General features: G+C 38.0%; 1 long non-coding RNA gene across 1 annotated transcript; it reads left to right on the plus strand.

The window, feature by feature from the left end:
- The first annotated feature begins 565 nt into the window (after window positions 1-565).
- Window positions 566-10140, plus strand: LOC141738692 (uncharacterized). Its single transcript, XR_012585446.1, has 3 exons — window positions 566-4310; window positions 5379-5498; window positions 7554-10140. It is a non-coding gene; the product is annotated as an uncharacterized LOC141738692 (long non-coding RNA).
- The last annotated feature ends 2874 nt before the right edge of the window (window positions 10141-13014 follow it).

Below are 13014 nucleotides of genomic sequence, written 5' to 3' on the forward strand. Positions count from 1 at the left end.
GCAGCATGGTGAAATCGGGATGGCCTATGAATGTCAGGACCATTATGGCTTAATGATAACAGTAGGGCAATAGCTTGATAAAGACTTTGATCTTAATGTGCAACCAAATCTCGTCCCACTTCTTTGTTCCATTTACCTGTTTCCTGGGGGTTTATGATCCGTCATTCTCTCCCCCTGCAAATACAGCTCTCTTCTGAACATGCTGCTACACTTTTTTCTTCCAAATTGTCCAAAGAATTTGTCTAATTAGTTTAAACAATAAGCAATTCTCTCTTATGAAGTTTGCTGCTGCTTTATCAGGCTTGCAGAAGGATCTGTATGTCTGAAGATCTGTTCAGTTTTTCCAACAAAGCCGGTGAGAATAAAACAGATACATTGTATTTCTCTTCTGTCAACGAACAGGGTTCAGATGAGGAAAAATAGGAAATGTGTATGGCTTTAATTGTCATACTTGTACTGTGACCCACTCTAACTTAGAAAATTAGCTGCTTCTCTGAAATACAGGACTAAGAGATTTTGGGTTGTAAGAAAAAATATCAAGAACTGCTAGCACATGGACCTGGTTACCTTGGAGACTCAGTCAGAAATTAATGAGCCGACATTAACTCTATGACTTCGGTCAAAGGAGACCGAATTTGTAAAATGATCAAAATTAGAATCTGAAGCAAAACCTGAGCTTTATTGTGCATTGTCAGCTCCATCCTGTCACTGAATCGGAACATTTCCCGGACAAAGACACAGACAAGAGACATCAGGAACAGCCACAGGAACTTTGTTGTTCCATTCTAATATAGTGGACAGGACACAAACCAGGGGCAAGTAGGATCTCATTTTCAAAGATTACAACTAAACTCATTTTGCAAAGTTAAAAGCAGTATTTTATTATGCCATAAATACTATTCTTTAAGATTTGGCACCCGTACCATTCCAAATCCATTTTCAGCAGCTCCTAACTGGGTTAAAATACCATTAAATCCATTTCAGGGAATTTGGTGAATGAAAATTATAAACAAATAACTTTTCATTATTATCTCAATAGAATCAATAGCTGGCCTTGCCCAGGCTAGACAGCAAAGACATTTCTAAATAAACAAGATTATTATGACTGCAGTAGATAATTAGGGTGTGAAGCATCGAGCTTCTCAACATAAAGATAGTAGTTAGAATAGTTAGGACCAGACTGTAATCAAAAATCAGAAAACAACCAACACAGGATGAAGTATATCATAAACAAAGTGTTGATTTTTTCAGTGTTTTTCAGTGTTCATAAATAAATGTGAATCTTCTGATCAGATCCTCTAACGGATACAACTTGCTCCTTTTATATGCATCGAAGCAATATTTGGGATTAAGAAAACATGTTTTCTTAACCTGTAATCCAATTCCTATGTCATAAAAACTTTGATGTAATTTTTGGCAGTTTTTGCCACATCATGCAATAGCCTATGTTAATAATTTTTTTATCTGTTTCCAATGGCAAATTAGACTTTTTCCCAAACCAAAATGCACTCTTCTCTACATTATTATTGTTGGAAGGTGACCTAGAAGACAGGTTTTACAAATGGTCTTTTTAAACCAAGTAACAATTTCTGTCTTTCACTCAATTACCATTATCATTTTTCTACCTGAAAGAAAATGTCTAATACCTGAGTTACAAGTATCAGACTATTACTCAGCACGTGACTTAATATTGAAATCTCCCTTTTTATATTAAGTATCATTTGTGAATGTATTGATGATATCTCCTGTACTATATCTAACTTCTTAAATTTCTGACCAATTACGTTTTACTAGTATAAAGAAATCATTATTTTATCTGTTTCCAGCTTGAGCTCGAGGAAAAGAATAAATCTAGCATTTAATTTTATCTTGGCAGTTTGTATCACTTTCCATATTTCTTCTGGGGATGAAATGAGATTGCAGAAAAGGTGCAATTAATAAAATTATTTTCATTCTTGAAAATAAAGGCACATTTTTTCTATCAGCCAGAAGAATCCCTGACACTTTTGTGGATTCACAGAAGCTGAAATGTTTTTTTCCATGCTAATCACTCCAAATATTGCAAATGGTGATTTATTCTTTCAGATAAAGGCACGTGAGTCTGTAACCTGGTCCATAAAAATTATGTATCACAGTGAACAGACATAGGTGTTAATCCTAGCAAAATTCAATCCATTAGAAGCAATCATCCTGTTTAAAAAGCCTTACAATTTCTATTAGATAACTCATTATTTTACTTCTATATTTATAGAGTCATGGCGCATTGATGTGATGTTTGATATTAAACGCTTGCCATCTCTCTAGGTGTAACTTCAGTTCAAGTAAAGCTGAAGTGATTTTTAGTGTAAATGCTAGTAATTATTGAGATCAAAGAGCACTACAGATCAAATAGTGTGTTCAAACACAGATTAATAACTGTATAGTTTTTCCAGCTAGCTCATACTCACTGATGGACTTCTATCCAGGAAGAGTTATGAGAAAATTATGCATCGCGTTTGGTCATCACACTGTTGCCTCCTAACCGTGTGAAAACTAGAATGTCAAAGTGTAAGTTCAGTATCACAATGAAAGCAAACACGCCACTCCTAATAGCTTAAACTCATCTTCAACATCACCTTCTTTTATCCCGCAGTCATAAACTGCCTGCCTGGGATTTTTTCTTCTTCTTCTACCTCCATCACCTAACCTGCTATTCTGGTTTTCCTCCACGTTTTCTTTTCATTCTCATGTAGCTTTAAAAGATCATCTGAACTTCTCACCTCTGATTTCAAACACACTGGAAGAGGGAGACGTGGATGAAGTTCAGGATGGTCAGCGTGTGCTGGGAATTGTTGCATTTGGCTGCCACGTTATATGCAGTATTCTCTGAAACGTGCCATGATGTGGGGAAAGTGTTTCTTGACCCAACAATAATTCACCTGCAGTGCATGAACTCTCCTCAGATAATTACTCTCCAGTGAGGATCTAACCATTTATATTTTCAACAGCACTTTTAGATTAAATAGGAATTCTTGGTCTTCCCCCAGCTTTATATACTGAGCATGACGTCATATGGCATGGAATGTTTCTTTGGTCAGTTGGGGTCAGCTGTCCTGGCTGTGTCCTCTCCCCGTTTCTTATGCCCCCCCCCAGCCTGCTCACTGGTGGGGCGGTATCAGGAGCAGAAAAGGCCTTGATTCCTTAGCAGCAATAAAAAACATTAGTGCCCTATCAACAGTATTTCTCATCCCAAATCCAAGCCATAGCACTACACCAGCTGCTAGCAAGAAAAGTAACTCCATCCCAGATAAAACCATGACATTCTCCACCCCATATTCCATGACATGTGACACCATGCTCAGCATAGAAAGCTGGGGGAAGAACGAAGAGGGGGATGTTCGGAGTGATGGCATTTGGCCTCCCAAGTAACTGTTACATGTGATGGAGCCCTGCTTTCCTGGAGATGGCTGCCGATGGGAAACAGCGAATGAATTCCTTGTTTTGCTTCGCTTGCGTGTGCAGCTGTTGCTTTACTTATTAAACTGCTTTTATCTCAACCCACGAGTTTTTGCTCACTTTTACTCTCCCGATCTTCTCTCGGATCCAAACTGGGGGGTGCGAGCGAGCGGCTGCGTGGCCCTCACTGCCGGCGGGGGTTAAACCACGACAGCAGCGGGCAGGAGAGATGAACGAAGCGGGTCCCGCCTCCCGGGAGATGATGGGCCGCCGGAGCTGGACGAACCTGCTCCCCTGGGGGCGGTTTTACAGTGCGAACCAGCCCCGGCGTTTCCTCCCGAGGCGGGCGGGCGGCCTGCTCAGCACATGTCGGCAGCAGCGTCGATGGAGGCCGGGCCGGGCCGGGCCGGGGGCGGCAGCGGAGCCTCCGCCGGACCAGGCCCCAACGCCGCCACCCGGCGTGACGCGTCACTTCCTGCCGGAAGTCGGGTCCCAGTTGCCATGGCTCCGCCGGCGGCGTCCCGCAGCGGAGGGCGGGCTCGGCCGGCCCTCAGCGCCCCGCCGGCCCTGGGTCCTCCGCTGGGGCTGCGGGCCCTGCCGTGCCGCCTGCAAGAGCCCGAGCCCCAGCGCCGGTGAGAGGCGGTGGCGGGGCGCTGAGGCGCGGCGGAGCCCGGGGCCTGTCCCAGCGGGTGGCGGCCCGAGCTCTGCGTTGTAGGGGTACAGCTGGTTTCTGTGGAGATCCCGCCCGCTTTGACAACTGCAGGGGCCGAGGACTGTTCCCGATCGGTCTCGAGTGACACCAGGCGTTGCTAACGGGACTCCGCTTCACGGTGCTTTGGACCATGAAACCGCACGCGTCCGAAGTTTCGCTCTTGGTAATGCTCCTGGAGCCGCCATACTCTGAGCTTTCACCTAAACATCTGTCTTAGCTGTTTAACAACGTTCCCTGTATTTTGCTGCTGTTCCAGGGACTGATGGCGATAAGACAGTATCTTGTATACACTTCTCTCTTCTGTTTTGGAAGAATCTTTTTCTACTCTCTATTGAAAGTAACCTATTTGTGCACTAAATTAAAGTTTACGTAGCCCACGATAATTCCTACTTTTTGGGGGTGCTGTGCATCTCAACACTGTAACCTTGCCGCTGAGATCACAACTGCCTCAGTAGCAGTAGAAAGCTTCACATCTCCTGTCCTATGGCACACAACTGTTTGGAGATAATAATACAACTTCATCATCGTTAATACTTTGATAAGTAATACTACTTTGAATTTATCTGAATGCTCACAAAATAAAGAGGTCTTCAGAACACTCCTGGTTGAATTCTATTAAAATTTTAAACCAATTTCACCGAGTTGTGATGACTAAATTAGGTAGACCTGGCCAAGAATTTTCTGACACCATTCATTTCTAACAGAAAGGAATTTTGGCAGTGTCAAAATGTTATGTTTTTAACAATGCGATGTTCAATTTTTTTATAAAAAATGTAACGTTGTGTCTTTTAGACTATGTTAATCATATGAAAGTAATCAAGTTTATCAGTGAGACAGAAATTCCAGCTCCTAACTAAATCTACAGTCCAGGACTTCTGTACTGATATATTTCTCTACAGAGCACTGAAAATAATCTATTTACTGACAGAATACATTCTGTTCTTTAGCATTTTCTTTTATGTTCTTTAGTGTTGTTTAACTTTTTAATTGTTATTTTCATTAAAAACACTTGTCTTCATGAAACAAATATAGAAACAAACTGATAATGTCTGTATTACACTCTTTTAAATACTCTTCTATCTTTAAAAAAAAGTCAGGCAAGTGAGATGATAAAAAAAAATATAGGTACTTTGCCTCTGAATTTCCATTATTAACAGGAGATTGACTAACTTGATTAATGCAAATACTGTAATATTTAAAGTGTTTTTTTCAATTCTGTCTGTGTTTGCAGGCCTTGCATTTCAGATGACTTAAAAATAGAATATTACAGTACAGATCATGCTATGCAACAGATGTCAAAGAAATACCAGAATTAAAGGAGCTAGCTATTGCTACGCAAGCTTTAATAGAGGTAAATTAGGAAAGTATCGTTAACAGAGCCTTCCTTATGCTATGGAGCATATACTTTTGTCACTGTCATCTCTGTTTTGTGTAATTCTTAATGAATCTGTTTTGGCTTTTCTTCTGTCTTCATATACCTATTTCAGTTAAATTATATAGATTTCTGTTTTCAAAACAGAATAATATACAGTAGATGAATTAGAGACTGAATTACTTGGCTGTCTGAATCAGAGAAAATTATGAAGGGATTAACATTGTTTAATGTATGAAAAAGATAGACATAAGTGAAACTTGTGAAGACTTAATCCTGTCTAACAGTGGATAAGAGTCTGGAAATAAGTGCGGGCCTGTCAGTTCCACTGATGTCTGCTGTGAGTGCAGCTAAGGAGACCTTATCCATCTGACTAAGGAGATTGAATAAAATAGTGCAGTGCTTCTACTTTGCACAAGTCATATACAAAAGCAAATAAGAAAGAACTGTATTATCTACTCTTGCACAATTATATGTGTATTTTAAACAGTGTCTACTGAAATCTAATGTTTAGACATGGGAGGGACGGTGCAGTCCATAAGGAGGGAGGCACAATCCAGTCTGCTTAACATAAATGCCTTTGCAATTTGTGGTGGAAGACAGTGCTTCTAGAAACCTGCAGCGGGAGATCCATTCCATCAAAATGAGGTGTTTCTATCTGTCCCTTCACTGTCTAAGAAATTACAAAGGAAGGTGCTTCAGGACATAGAATCATTATGTGCTCCAAAAGGTTAATTTCCTAGAAAAAAAAAAAAATACTTTTATTTTCAGATCTCACATGGTGTATATATAGATAAGAACTAAAATCAAATGCTCTTGACACTATTTTTAGAAGCAATGTCTCATTCTGCCTCACATCTCTGAAAGACTTAAGAGTATTTTGCTCATCTGAGCCAGTGGCAAGCAGACTGCATTTTCTTTAACACCTCCTCTGTCACTTCTTGCTAAAATGCAGATATTTTTATTCTTTTTACCACAAAATACTTTGCAGAGTATTGAATTAGGATTTATAAACAAGTTTTGACCACATCTGGGCTTACAGTTTGATATCTGTATTGATACATATATCAATGTGTGGGGGTTTCCTTTGCAGAATCTGACTAGTCACCATCTGGCAGATACTTGAGTGTTCCTAAAATAGTTATTTTTTGAGAAAGCTAAATATCTTTCCTGCGTAAATATTCTCTGCCTGTCAAATACTGAATCAAATATGTTTAATATATGAAGTACTGAAGGTTGGGGGGGGGCTAGTTTGACAGAGAACATCCTGTACATCTGGATACAAAGTATGTTTATGCTGAGGGTCAGTTCTCATTATGCTTTCCGTGCCTGGGACTACTGAAATATATGCTTAATATTGTATATTCAGACCTTCCACTTCATGATTTACAGTTTTCTTAATGGAAGTTTTAAATTTTTATCATCCGTGGGAATGATACAATGGAGTAGTGCTTACAGCAATCATTACCAATATATCATTGATACCTCTGACACGGTAATGTAGATTCATTTTGGCACACTTTTATAATTTATGTTTTGTTCTGCTGAAGTAATTACATTTTTCTTCATATCATTACTTTTTTATTTCATTAGACAACATTATGGTGCAATATTTCTTATTTTCATTATAGAAGGCTTCCCAAGACTTTATTTAACAGTCAAATTTGTTATTTGGGGTGAGAATCATCTCACAGATTAAGAAACCTGCATTTAAGTGTCTCAGGGGAGTATCTTTATCTGAGCAGGGCATCTGGATTTCCCATATAGTCATTGTAGATCTGTCTTTGTAGTCAGTGGAAATGTCTAAAAATATGCTACTTAGTCTCTGTGTCTGGTTTCAGAAAGGGACAGGTTTCCTTTGGCCCTATGTCATCTCTGCCAGCCCTGCGTAAGACATCTTCCATACCTTGTTTCTTCTGACACTAAAACAAGTGTGCATGAGCAACTGAGTCAAGTTCCATTGACTTCATTGCCTGTAACAGAAACTTACTCACCTAGTGCTTATGTACTAAATTTAGGTGTTTTGCTCTGCAGGCGGAAACTCCTGCTGACAGCCTAAGATGTCCAAAGCACGGATGTGAAGCTGTGAGCTCTGACAGGTGTAAAGAGCCATGCCCAAGTGACTGTTGTAGACCAAAGAGGATACCATAAGGTATAAAAATGCGTTAGATGCTTGTGTTTAGGTCAACTAATCTAGCCATCAGCATCTTGAACAGAGTATTGGAGTAGTCATACTTTTATTTTGACTAGATGACTTTGTATACAAAAGTAAATAATACTAAAATTTTGACTTTTAGCTTGTTCACTCCCTCCAAAGAGATTTATTCATCTACAAAAGCATCTTTCAAGGTCAATATGTAGAAAAAATTGAAGATCAGGCGTCAAATCTTTGTAAATACATAAATGACTGACTGACAGATGTTGAGTTTTTTCATAAACAGGTAAAGAGAAAAATTCTTGTTCACTTATATGTTAATCTTAACTAGATACCAGTTCTCATTCATATACCCTCTTTGGGCAGATTGATACAATATTTTACGTAATGAAAAGTAATCCACAGAAGTTCTGAAAATAAGGAAAGAATGTGCTAATATAGTTTTAAAGGTGGCTGTCTAAAGTATCTTTTGCAAAGTTGCAATTAACAGAACAGGGATTACATTGTACTCGACATATTAACAACCATGTCTTGGAAAACTTCTTAAACTATAGAGTGATTATTTCTAGTAAAATACTTTGTAGCAATATTTTCATAGGCAAGAAACGTAGCACACTTCATGTGTGTATAAATTATTTACAGTTCTTTTCCTGTGTATTTCTTTGAAAATATATAATCAATGATCTTTAGGTAGTAAATCATAGCCCATGCCAGCATTAACACTCCTAGGCAATCATGTTGCAACTAGTGAGCACCCACTGCAATGAAGAAATATGCACAGAGCCTCGGTTTCGAGCTTGTGATATGAACATTGAGAAAAAAAAAACAAAAATTAAAGAAAATCAATGAAGGAAAAAAAACCTGATAGATAAGGAACATGAGCTTAGTATTTTTTTCAAATTCAAGAGCATGGATAGCATTTAATTTTCTTAAATTAAAAAGAAGAAAATGTAAGAGTTGTTTAGGTTTTGTAACTGCTTGTGTCCTTTCATTGCGCATCAAAGTTCTTTGCGATTTGTTACAAACTGAATTGCAGAGGCCCAAATTTGACAAAGCTACCAACAACAGTTATGTGATGTGCTGCCTGTTCTCAGAGGGGTGGGTTTTAATTGTTAATGTGGTAGTAGTCTGTTGGCCTAAGTATTAGTATATCATAAACTAATTATGGAGAATAGCTTTGCACTCCAAAACCTGGAGAAGGGTATATTTGAATTTTTCATGAAGACTATACTGAATAGAAACAAAATAATTAACACAAAAATATAATTGTTTTTACAGTATTTTCCCCCTTATGCAGTTTAACATACTTGAGTATGGTTTTAGATGAGCAACATCACGGTTACTACAACATGAATGTGGTATGTTAGTAGAGACCAGGTGGAAGAAAGCAAAAATTGCAGAGTTTTTAATTTCTTGACTAGTGAAAAACAATTGACCAGAAAATACTCAAGCAGTGTAGGATTAGACCCAAATATGCAGTCAGTGCCTACTTTTCCACGTTATTGAGGGTGGTCAAATCAAATGAAGGGATGAGCATGCTTTAATTCACAGCAAATGAAGGGAACTTGCTGTCTGTGATTGTGTCTGTTAGGAAGCAGAAACACAGTAATCACATTAAATGCCGTTTGGTTCAATAAAAAAATGAAAATGTCTTGACGAATTTGGTAACTGAACTCTTAGGCTACCGAATAGAGGACGACCAATTGTGGGCACTCCAGGTGGCTTTCTACTGCCCTCTAGGGACTGTCCCACAAACTTTCTTATTAATAGATTTCAGGATGTGATTGGAACAGTAAAAATAATCCAAATAAAGTATGGAACTTAAATTTCATCTTTCTTCCCCTGCAAATGGAACATGCAAGTTTTTACTTCTTGACAAAAGAAAGTCAGTATTAAAAAAAAAAAGAGAAAGAAACAAAGAAAAAAACCCCACCTTACTTACGTGGATAGTTGGGAAAGCTAGCAGGTAAAAATATTTAGCTATAATTATTCTACACTTGTTTATACATAGCACAGTCAAGTGGAGCTATATAGTGTGAATTTTTTACTGTATATTAACAGCATATCTACTGTATAATACAGCATATAGAAAATCATAGAGAATTCTGGAAGGAGAAAAGAATGTTTTTACAGAATGAATGATCTGCTAGACATGTGAAGGGACAGGAGAACACATGCAGTTGTGAATGAGTTCAAGCCAGCATTAATCATGTGGATGTTTCAGAGAACAGGATGGAGCAATGTGTAGCGAAGGAGAAACGTTCACAGAAAAGATATGAGGAACTATGAGACTGAGGAATTTTAAAAAGATGTGAGAGGAAATCAGAATGCTGAAAACCCTGAGCAAGTGACAGAAGACGATACACGTTTCAAGACTGTTGTATAGCTTAAAGTGGGTGATTAGAAGGCAAAAGCTAGGCTTTAGAAGTGAAGGAAAGGGTAGTTTCTACAAAGAAAGAAACTATAAGATTTTTTAAGACTTCACAGAGAGTAAAGATTTTAATTTTTTACTTTTGTTCTTCATTTCTGAATGATGGTATGTAGCACCATCACTTGAAGAAAGAAATTCTGCTCCAAAACCAAGTGTAAAACAGTTTTGGGTTTTTTTTCCATGAGAATTGAGGAATATTCCTAGCAATGACTTTAATGTTTTAAGCATACTTGGTTTAAAAGAGCACTGTGGACTATATAGACTATTTGAAGAAAAACTATGTGCCCTTTTAAAATCAGATAGTGAAACGCTCCTTTTGGGAAATAGTCACTTCTGAGAAAAATTAAGAGAGTGGCAGTTGTCTCCTGTAACACTTCATCAATAACGTAGACATGTTCGTGATGGAGCTGTGCTGACCTTGCTTTCTTGATAGTCAAGGCAGAGAAATAGGTATTTTTTAGGACACAGTTCATCTATTCAATTTTAGATACTTACTTATGGGTGAATTGAGCCATCCTCTGGATTCATCTGACTTTGAACTAAATTTCCACAGACTATTGAAAAAGCAAATTATGACTAGCTAAAATGTGTCTACACACAATCAAGTACTGCAGCACAGACCATCTAGAATAACACAAACTTCATTTTGTGTCTGAAAAGTTTTCTTTCACAAATCCAGCTCATGTAATCACTCCATGGTAAAAAATGCATATGAATTCCATGGAGTGTACAGTAGCAGTGTTCTTAACAGGGGATTGCAGGGTCAGGTTCCCGTTCCTTTGCTTTCTCTTTGGAAAATCTTGCATTACTCTTGGATTCTTCTGGTCCAGCTTCAGCAGCCAGGCAGAGATTCACCCCATCCCAAGTATCTATATAGCTTTGTAGGTAGGGTGCTCTGAGAAAGCAGAACTGAGTTTGACTCCACTATGGATGAAGAAATAATTGAACCCTACTTCTTTCACTTCCTCAGCGAGTGCTACAGATATTAATGTATTACACAAGAGATAGTAATTTTTGCTAATATTAATATTTTAAAGAAGTTGAACAATATTTAATCAGCTAACCTTGGAAAATAACTTAAACTAGGTATCTACATAGGAAGATCTCAAACATGCTTTCAAGCTTAATGTTTCCTAATGGCCGGCTGTTGGCAGTACACCGCCTTGTAGAGACATTTCTGTGTAACAGGAGGCTGCATGTGTTGTTTTTCTTTGAAAGTCTTATTTTTATTTTTTGACTACATAAGAAGTAAACCATCCATTGTAGGTGCTCTTTTTTTTATCCTTTAATGCAATTTAAACACTTTGCTTGTGCAATCAAGAAGATACAGAAATAAATGCCAGTAATGCAAAGTTAATATTTTAATAGCTTGTTTTGTTTATTCTGTGCTTATGCTGTATTCTCTTCTTATTTTAGTTCTTACATGTTTTAAATAAATTATTTGAAGATGTTCCCATCTGGTCCCAGTTGGAATTCATAGCTATGCAACCTGTTCTAGAATTGGATCGTTAAGCCAGGTCAGTCATTGCTGTGTACGGAAGGAAGTGATACTAGCTCTTTCTTGCAACAGTGTTAGCTACAACAGTCAACAGTGATATGGCTTATTTCTCTTTTGCTTCATGTGGGTAAGCCCCAGTGAGGTTGTTTTACTTTATGAAATTATGTATATTTAAATGTTCTCTGTAATGGGGCCTGCAATCCAGACTCCCATGTGAATATACTAAGAGGCTGTCATTGCATTCTTTATGGCTCAGATTTCTTCTCCAGAAGAGGAGGCGGCTGGATGTGAGCAAGTGTTGTCATTATCACAGTAGGCTGTGGAAATCTAGGGGTACAAAATCACCTCTTCACTATCTTTCAAAAGTTTGGAGTTGGCGGGAGTACTTTTAGTACACCTAGCTGGATCACAAAGCAGCTTGTAAAGAAACGTTTGTAACTTCCACTGGAAATTAGATGTTAAACCTTTTGTTGCTATTAGGGTTCAAAAAAGTTTGGCAGCAGTACTTAAACTGTCTTGCAGCTTTTAGTGCTACAAGTTCAGGTAGTTGTAGGCTTTAGTGCCTGTAATGCAGAATTCTTTAGTGCATCATCAGGGATTTTGATGCAGATTTTGAACTCTGCCTCTTAGCCAAATTGCGTGTGTATACCCACTGTAATGGCTGTGAAACCCACTGGAAAGACACCCGACCTGTCAGCTCATGGTCATTCTGGATCCGGATACAGTGTACTGATATATATGCACATATTGTGTCTAAAACATTGAGTTCTGCCTTTAAAAAAAAATCATATTTGCATAGTATCACCAATAACATAAACTAAGAAGGTAAATAATATTCCAACTTCTTATGTTACAAACAAATGATGTTAGTTTGAAATGGCAAAGGATGTGGAGAGAAGTAAAATGTTAATTCATTATATATTAATCTTAGGATTTAAGCAAGGGGGAGGGGAAATGAGCGTAGTCATACTCCCATCAAGAAATTTGTTGTAAGGGACACTGTTGAAACCTGGTAGACCCGTACCTGTAAAGTTGAAATCTTTGACTAAAACAGTTTTATAGAAAAGGTGAAGTAGTTAAAAAAAAAAATTAAAATGAGAGGAGTGATATTCAACATCAAAGAACAATTTGGTTTTTAAATTATTGGTAACTGTACATTAAGACTCTTGTAATCCTGAACTTGTGGTAGCATAACTCTCTGGTGAGGTTCTATTACAAGCAGCAAACTGGAGAAGGGTAGGAGTAACTCTTGACACACTCCTTCATACCATGTGAAGACACAGGTGGGGTGTTAGAAATTTTTTTTCCTGAAATACATTCAGGAAATGAGAATTTTCTATCAAAAGTTTTTGAATTAGCATAACCAAATGCTGCTTTTGCCCTCCTAATTTACTACTGATAGTAGTTTTCT

Source organism: Larus michahellis, chromosome 2 (assembly GCF_964199755.1).
Source record: "Larus michahellis chromosome 2, bLarMic1.1, whole genome shotgun sequence".
Classification (NCBI taxonomy): Eukaryota; Metazoa; Chordata; class Aves; order Charadriiformes; family Laridae; genus Larus; species Larus michahellis.